The sequence below is a fragment of the Triticum aestivum genome, chromosome 5D (genome assembly GCF_018294505.1).
Source record: "Triticum aestivum cultivar Chinese Spring chromosome 5D, IWGSC CS RefSeq v2.1, whole genome shotgun sequence".
Taxonomy (NCBI): domain Eukaryota; kingdom Viridiplantae; phylum Streptophyta; class Magnoliopsida; order Poales; family Poaceae; genus Triticum; species Triticum aestivum.
In genome coordinates this window covers 171,988,499-171,998,525 of record NC_057808.1, presented here as the reverse complement: position 1 = coordinate 171,998,525, position 10,027 = coordinate 171,988,499, and positions in this window count along the sequence as shown.

Here is a 10,027-nt window from a genome sequence, read left to right as displayed (position 1 = left end):
TCTAGCTCAGATGCACACCAAAACTCTCGATCTCTCTAACTCACACATCTCTCCCCATGTCCGCATGTGTATCTCACACACTCACTCTCTGATTATGTCTATGTGTATCCACATCACACAACAGAAAGCCCCATGTACATGTCTCTCTCTATCCTCCACACACATAGACACAAAGAATCTCTTATCATTGCCTCAGTCTCTAGACATATCACACACGCACACACACTCTCTCTCTCTCTCTCGCAAACACGCTCAACAAGGGTTTCCCATGAATAACTTACCGTCTATTCATCAACAGTCATGGCAGTACGACGAACACGAGACGTGAAAAAGAATAAATCTACACGTGCATAGACCACCTAGTATGACTACTAGGACTAGAGCAAGCCGAAAGCGCGCCGCCATCACCCCCTCCTTATCGGCGACGGGAAAACATTTGTTTTACACAGTCGAGAAGTCATTGTGCTAAGGCCCCACATGCTGAGCCGTTGAATAGAATGTAGATCCTAGTTTATGGAAACAAGTATCGATAATAGTTTGTATCTCCATACTTATATTTCTTCACTTATAAAAAAACCGAGTTGGTGATGATGGTATGCGTGCCATCTTGCAATAGACCGTCTGATCTATATCTGATGGATGGAAATTAAACTAAAAGATACCCACACCTCTCTCCACATTTGCAGACAAGGCCTGAAGGAAATATGCCCTAGAGGCAATAATAAAGTATTACATATTTCCTTATATCATGATAAATGTTTATTATTCATGCTAGAATTGTATTAACCGGAAACATAATACATGTGTGAATACATAGACAAACAGAGTGTCACTAGTATGCCTCTACTTGACTAGCTCGTTAATCAAAGATGGTTATGTTTCCTAGCCATAGACATGAGTTGTCATTTGATTAACGGGATCACCTCATTAGGAGAATGACGTGATTGACTTGACCCATTCCGTTAGCTTAGCACCCGATCGTTTAGTATGTTGCTATTGCTTTCTTCATGACTTATATATGTTCCTATGACTATGAGATTATGCAACTCCCGTTTACCGGAGGAACACTTTGTGTGCTACCAAATGTCACAACGTAAATGGGTGATTATAAAGGTGCTCTACAGGTGTCTCCAAAGGTACTTGTTGGGTTGGCGTATTTCGAGATTAGGATTTGTCACTCCGATTGTCGGAGAGGTATCTCTGGGCCCACTCGGTAATGCACATCACTATAAGCCTTGCAAGCATTGTGACTAATGAGTTAGTTGCGGGATGATGTATTACGGAACGAGTAAAGAGACTTGCCGATAACGAGATTGAACTAGGTATCGAGATACCGACGATCGAATCTCGGGCAAGTAACATACCGATGACAAAGGGAACAACGTATGTTGTTATGCGGTCTGACCGATAAAGACCTTCGTAGAATATGTAGGAACCAATATGAGCATCCAGGTTCCGCTATTGGTTATTGACCGGAGAGGTGTCTCGGTCATGTCTACATAGTTCTCGAACCCGTAGGGTCCGCACGCTTAACGTTACGATGACAGTTTTATTGAGTTTTGATGTACCGAAGGAGTTCGGAGTCCCGGATGAGATAGGGGACATGACGAGGAGTCTCGAAATGGGCGAGACGTAAAGATCGATATATTGGACGACTATATTCGGACTTTGGAAAGGTTCCGAGTGATTCGGGTATTTTTCGGAGTACCGGAGAGTTACGGGAATTCGTATTGGGCCTTAATGGGCCATACGGGAAAGGAGAGAAAGGCCTCAAAAGGTGGCCGCGCCCCTCCCCATGGTCTGGTCCGAATTGGACTAGGGAGGGGGGGCGCCCCCTTCCTTCTTTCTCCTTCCCCCTTCCCTTCTCCTACTCCCACAAGGAAAGGAGGAGTCCTACTCCCGGTGCGAGTAGGACTCACCCCTTGGGCGCGCCACCTCCCCTTGGCCGGCCCTCTCCTCCTTGCTCCTTTATATACGGGGGCAAGGGGGCACCCCAAGGACACACACTTGATATACGATATTTTAGCCGTGTGCGGTGCCCCCTCCACCATATTACACCTCGATAATACCGTTGCGGAGCTTAGGCGAAGCCTTGCGTCGGTGGAACATCATCATCGTCACCACGCCGTCGTGCTGACGAAACTCTCCCTCAACACTCGGCTGGATTGGAGTTCGAGGGACGTCATCGAGCTGAACGTGTGCTGAACTCGGAGGTGCCGTGCGTTCGGTACTTGATCGGTCGGATCGTGAAGACGTACGACTACATCAACCGCGTTGTGTTAACGCTTCCGTTATTGGTCTACGAGGGTACGTGGACAACACTCTCCCCTCTCGTTGCTATGCATCACCATGATCTTGCGTGTGCGTAGGGAAATTTTTGAAATTACTACGTTCCCCAACAGTGGCATCCGAGCCTGGTTTTATGCGTTGATGCTATGCACGAGTAGAACACAAGTGAGTTGTGGGCGATATAAGTCATACTGCTTACCAGCATGTCATACTTTGGTTCAGCGGTATTGTGAGATGAAGCGGCCCAGACCGACATTACGCGTACGCTTACGCGAGACTGGTTTCACCGTTGCGAGCACTCGTTGCTTAAAGGTGACCGGCGGGTGTCTGTCTCTCTCACTTTAGTTGAACTGAATGTGGCTACGCCCGGTCCTTGCGAAGGTTAAAACAGCACCAACTTGACAAACTATCGTTGTGGTTTCGATGCGTAGGTAAGAACGGTTCTTGCTAAGCCCGTAGCAGCCACGTAAAACTTGCAACAACAAAGTAGAGGACGTCTAACTTGTTTTTGCAGGGCATGTTGTGATGTGATATGGTCAAGACATGATGTGATATAATGTGTTGTATGAGATGATCATGTTTTGTAACCGAGTTATCGGCAACTGGCAGGAGCCATATGGTTGTCGCTTTATTGTATGAATTGCAATCGCCATGTAATAGTTTTACTTTATCACTAAGCGGTAGCGATAGTCGTAAAAGCAGTAAGTTGGCGAGACGACAACGATACTACGATGGAGATCAAGGTGTCGCGCCGGTGACGATGGTGATCATGACGGTGCTACGGAGATGGAGATCACGAGCACGGTGCTTCGAAGATGGAGATCACAAGCACAAGATGATGATGGCCATATCATATCACTTATATTGATTGCATGTGATGTTAATCCTTTATGCATCTTATCTTGCTTTGATTGACGGTAGCATTATAAGATGATCTCTCACTAAAATTTCAAGATAAAAGTGTTCTCCCTGAGTATGCACCATTGCAAAAGTTCTTCGTGCTGAGACACCACGTGATGATCGGGTGTGATAGGCTCTACGTTCAAATACAACGGGTGCAAAACAATTGCACACGCGGAATACTCAGGTTAAACTTGACGAGCTTAGCATATGCAGATATGGCCTCGGAACACGGAGACCGAAAGGTCGAGCGTGAATCATATAGTAGATATGATCAACATAGTGATGTTCACCATTGAAACTACTCCATCTCACGTGATGATCGGACATGGTTTAGTTGATATGGATCACGTGATCACTTAGAGGATTAGAGGGATGTCTATCTAAGTGGGAGTTCTTAAGTAATATGATTAATTGAAATTAAATTTATCATGAACTTAGTCCTGATAGTATTTTGCAAATTATGTTATAGATCAATAGCTCGCGTTGTTGCTTCCCTGTGTTTATTTTTGATATGTTCCTAGAGAAAAAATTATGTTGAAAGATGTTAGTAGCAAAGATGCAGATTGGATCCGTGATCTGAGGATTATCCTCATTGCTGCACAGAAAAATTATGTCCTTGATGCACCGCTAGGTGACAGACCTATTGCAGGAGCAGATGCAGACGTTATGAACGTTTGGCTAGCTCAATATGATGACTACTTGATAGTTTAGTGCACCATGCTTAACGGCTTAGAATCGGGACTTCAAAGACGTTTTGAACGTCATGGACCATATGAGATGTTCCAGGAGTTGAAGTTAATATTTCAAGCAAATACCCGAGTTGAGAGATATGAAGTCTCCAACAAGTTCTATAGCTAAAAGATGGAGGAGAATCGCTCAACTAGTGAGCATGTGCTCAGATTGTCTGGGTACTACAATCGCTTGAATCAAGTGGGAGTTAATCTTCCAGAAAAATAGTGATTGACAGAATTCTCTAGTCACCATCACCAAGTTAGTAGAACTTCGTGATGAACTATAGTATGTAAGGGATGACGAAAGTAATTCCCGAGCTCTTCGCGATGCTGAAATCGACGAAGGTAGAAATCAAGAAAGAGCATCAAGTGTTGATGGTTAACAAGACCACTAGTTTCAAGAAAAGGGCAAAGGGATAGAAGGGGAACTTCAAGAAGAACGGCAAGCAAGTTGCTGCTCAAGTGAAGAAGCCTAAGTCTGTACCTAAGCCTGAGACTAAGTGCTTCTAATGCAAAGGGACTGGTCACTGGAAGCGGAACTACCCCAACTATTTGGTGGATAAGAAGGATGGCAAAGTGAACAAAGGTATATTGGATATACATGTTATTGATGTGTACTTTACTAGTGTTTATAGCAACCCCTCGGTATTTGATACTGGTTCAGTTGCTAAGAGTAGTAACTCGAAACGGGAGTTGCAGAATAAACAGAGACTAGTAAAAAGGCCAGGTGACGATGTGTGTTGGAAGTAGTTCCAAGATTGATATGATCATCATCGCACACTCCCTGTACTTACGGGATTAGTGTTGAAACTAAATAAGTGTTATTTGGTGTTTGCGTTGAGCATGAATATGATTTGATCATGTTTATTGCAATACGGTTATTCATTTAAGTTAGAGAACAATTGTTGTTCTGTTTACATGAATAAAAACCTTCTATGGTCATACACACCAACGAAAATGGTTTGTTGGATCTCGATCGTAGTAATACACATATTCATAATATTGAAGCCAAAAGATGCAAAGTTAATAATGATAGTGCAACTTATTTGTGGCACTGTCGTTTAGGTCATATTGGCGTAAAGCGCATGAAGAAACTCCATACTGATGGGATTTTGGAATCAATTGATTATGAATCACTTGATGCTTGCGAACCATGCCTCATGGGCAAGATGACTAAAACGCCGTTCTCCGGAACTATGGAGAGAGCAACAGATTTGTTGGAAATCATACATACAGATGTATGTGGTCCGATGAATATTGAGGCTCGTAGCAGGTATCATTATTTTCTGACCTTCACAGATGATTTGAGCAGATATGGGTATATCTACTTAATGAAACATAAGTCTGAAACATTTGAAACGTTCATCTAATTTCAGAGTGAAGCGGAAAATCATCGTAACAAGAAAATAAAGTTTCTACGATCTGATCGTGGAGAAGAGTATTTGAGTTACGAGTTTGGAGAAAATAAAGTTTCTACGATCTGATCGTGGAGAAGAGTATTTGAGTCACGAGTTTGGCCTTCAGTTAAAACAATGTGAAATAGTTTCACTACTCACGCCACCTGGAACACCACGGTGTAATGGTGTGTCCGAACATCGTAACCGTACTTTATTAGATATGGTGCGATATATGATGTCTTTTACCGATCTACCACTATCGTTTTGGGGTTATGCATTAGAGACAGCTGCATTCACATTAAATAGGGTACCATCTAAATCTGTTGAGACGACATCTTATGAACTGTGGTTTGGCAAGAAACCAAAGTTGTCGTTTCTTAAAGTTTGGGGTTGCGATGCTTATGTGAAAAGGTTTCATCCTGATAAGCTCAAACCCAAATCGGAGTCTTCATAGGATACCCAAAGGAGACAGTTGGGTACACCTTCTATCACAGATCCGAAGGCAAGACATTCGTTGTTAAGAATGGATCCTTTCTAGAGAAGGAGTTTTTCTCGAAAGAAGTGAGTGGGAGGATAGTAGAACTTGATGAGGTAACTGTACCTGCTCCCTTATTGGAAAGTAGTTCATCACAGAAATCTGTTCCTGTGACTCCTACACCAGTTAGTGAGGAAGTTAATGATGATGATCATGTAACTTCAGATCAAGTTACTACCAAACCTCGTAGGTAAACCAGAGTGAGATCCACACCAGAGTGGTATGGTAATCCTGTTCTGGAGGTCATGTTATTTGACCATGACGAACCTACGAACTATGAGGAAGCGATGATGAGCCCAGATTCCGCGAAATGGCTTGAGGCCATGAAATCTGAGATGAGATCCATGTATGAGAACAAAGTATGGACTTTGATTGACTTGCCCAATGATCGGCGAGCCATTGAGATTAAATGGATCTTCAAGAGGAAGATGGACGCTGATAGTAGTGTTACTATCTACAAAGCTAGAATTGTCGAAAAAAGGTTTTTGACAAAGTTCAAGGTGTTCACTACGATGAGATTTTCTCACTCGCAGCGATGCTTAAGTCTGTCCGAATCATGTTTAGCAATTGCTGCATTTTATGAAATCTGGAAAATGGATAAACAAAACTGCATTCCTTAATGGATTTATTAAAGAAGAGTTGTATATGATGCAACAGAAGGTTTTGTCAATCCTAAAGGTGCTAACAAAATATGCAAACTCCAGCAATCCATCTATGGACTGGTGCAAGCATCTCGGAGTTGGAATATACGCTTTGATAAGTTGATCAAAGGATATAGTTTTATACAGATTTGCGATGAAGCCTGTATTTACAAGAAAGTGAGTGGGAGCACTACAGCATTTCTGATAAGTATATGTGAATGACATATTGTTGATCAGAAATAATGTAAGATTATTCTGCAAAGCATAAAGGAGTGTTTGAAAGGAGTTTTTCAAAGAAAGACCTCGGTGAAGCTGCTTACATATTGAGCATCAAGATCTATAGAGATAGATCAAGACGCTTGATAAGTTTTTTCAATGAGTACATACCTTAATAAGATTTTGAAGTAGTTCAAAATAGAACAGTCAAAGAAAGAGTTCTTGCCTGTGTTACAAGGTGTGAAATTGAGTAAGACTCAAAGCCCGACCACGGCAGAAGATAGAAAGAGAATGAAAGTCATTCCCTATGCCTTGGCCATAGGTTCTATAAAGTATGCCATGCTGTGTACCAGATCTATTGTATACCCTACACTGATTTTGGCAAGGGAGTACAATAGTGATCTAGGAGTAGATCACTGGACAGCGGTCAAAATTATCCTTAGTGGAATAAGGATATGTTTCTCGATTATGGAAGTGACAAAAGGTTCGTCATAAAGGGTTACGTCGATGCAAGTTTTGACACTAATCTAGATGACTCTAAGTCTCGGTCTAGATACATATTGAAAGTGGGAGCAATTAGCTAAGAGTAGCTCCGTGCAGAGCATTCTAAACATAGAAATTTGCAAAATACTTACGGATCTGAATGTGACAGACCCGTTGACTAAAGTTATCTCACAATCAAAACATGATCACACCTTAGTACTCTTTGGGTGTTAATCACATAGCGATGTGAACTAGATTATTGACTCTAGTAAACCCTTTGAGTGTTGGTCACATAGAGATGTGAACTATGGGTGTTAATCACATGGTGATGTGAATTATTGATGTTAAATCACATGGCGATGTGAACTAGATTATTGACTCTAGTGCAAGTGGGAGACTGAAGGAAATATGCCCTAGAGGCAATAATAAAGTATTACATATTTCCTTATATCATGATAAATGTTTATTATTCATGCTAGAATTGTATTAACCAGAAACATAATACATGTGTGAATACATAAACAAACAGAGTGTCACTAGTATGCCTCTAATTGACTAGCTCGTTAATCAAAGATGGTTATGTTTCCTAGCCATAGACATGAGTTGTCATTTGATTAACGGGATCACCTCATTAGGAGAATGACGTGATTGACTTGACCCATTCCGTTAACTTAGCACCCGATCGTTTAGTATGTTGCTATTGCTTTCTTCATGACTTATGCATGTTCCTATGACTATGAGATTATGCAACTCCCGTTTACCGGAGGAACACTTTGTGTGCTACCAAACGTCACAACGTAAATGGGTGATTATAAAGATGCTCTACAGGTGTCTCCAAAGGTACTTATTGGGTTGGCGTATTTCGAGATTAGGATTTGTCACTCCGATTGTCGGAGAGGTATCTCTGGGCCCACTCGGTAATGCACATCACTATAAGCCTTGCAAGCATTGTGACTAATGAGTTAGTTGCGGGATGATGTATTACGGAATGAGTAAAGAGACTTGCCGATAACGAGATTGGACTAGGTATCGAGATACCGACGATAGAATCTCGGGCAAGTAACATACCGATGACAAAGGGAACAACGTATGTTGTTATGCGGTCTGACCGATAAAGATCTTCGTAGAATATGTAGGAACCAATATGAGCATACAGGTTCCGCTATTGGTTATTGACCGGAGAGGTGTCTCGGTCATGTCTACATAGTTCTCGAACCCGTAGGGTCCGCACGCTTAACGTTACGATGACAGTTTTATTGAGTTTTTATGTATCGAAGGAGTTTGGAGTCCCGGATGAGACCTGGGACATGACGAGGAGTCTCGAAATGGCCGAGACGTAAAGATCGATATATTGGACGACTATATTCGTACTTCGGAAAGGTTCTGAGTGATTCGGGTATTTTTTGGAGTACCGAGAGTTACGGGAATTCGTATTGGGCCTTAATGGGCCATACGGGAAAGGAGAGAAAGGCCTCAAAAGGTGGCCGCGCCCCTCCCCATGGTCTGGTCCGAATTGGACTTGGGGGGGGGGGGCGCCCCCTTCCTTCTTTCTCCTTCCCCCTTCCCTTCTCCTACTCCCACAAGGAAAGGAGGAGTCCTACTCCCGGTGCGAGTAGGACTCACCCCTTGGGCGCGCCACCTCCCCTTGGCCGGCCCTCTCCTCCTTGCTCCTTTATATACGGGGGCAAGGGGGCACCCCAAGGACACACACTTGATATACGATATTTTAGCCGTGTGCGGTGCCCCCCTCCACAATATTACACCTCGATAATACCGTTGCGGAGCTTAGGCGAAGCCCTGCGTCGGTGGAACATCATCATCGTCACCACGCCGTCGTGCTGACGAAACTCTCCCTCAACACTCGGCTGGATCGGAGTTCGAGGGACGTCATCGAGCTGAACGTGTGCTGAACTCGGAGGTGCCGTGCGTTCGGTACTTGATCGGTCGGATCGTGAAGACGTACGACTACATCAACCGCGTTGTGTTAACGCTTCCGTTATCGGTCTACGAGGGTACGTGGACAACACTCTCCCCTCCCGTTGCTATGCATCACCATGATCTTGCGTGTGCGTAGGGAAATTTTTGAAATTACTACGTTCCCCAACAAGGCCTTCCCTCGTTCATCCTTATCTCCAACAACCTCATTGTTGAGCAATTAAAAAAGGAAGCCTCTAGAACAAACTTGCCTGGTGGCCGCTGCCGACGTCGTCCATCCCCTTTCCTCCGCTTAGTCCGACCACCAATCACCACCACGCCCCACTCCTCTTCACCTTATGTCCTCTTTCTCGAGATATCATTAGTTTTTACAGATGGGATTACTCCCGCATGGGTCAATCACAACAAGTGTTTTATAAAAAAATGCATCTTGATGTTTCATGCAATGCACGGACATCTTGCTAGTACTCCTACAGAAGACTAAGTTGGTGATGATGGTGTGTCTGCCATCCGTCATTTCTGACCATTAGATCTACATCTAACAACTGTGAGGTAAGTTGTTGCCTTTTCTCACGAACATCCCACTTCTCTACCAATTTGAAGAAAACCCCATAATTAGTATCTTAAAACCAACCACACCCCTCCCTCACCTCACCAAAACAACACAAGGAATATTTTCTGATTGAAACATAATATATCTCTAGTGATATATGTATATCAATATTAGAGTGTTTTGTATCAAGTTTGTGAATAAGTATTGTTCTAATTATGATCCGTTGCAATGCACGTGAACATTTCTAGTATTTCCAACCATGCAAAAAAATGCTAGCATTTCCATAGTTTCGAGTTTTCCATCAAGATATTAGTCACTCATGGTTGATATTTACTTTCAATCAC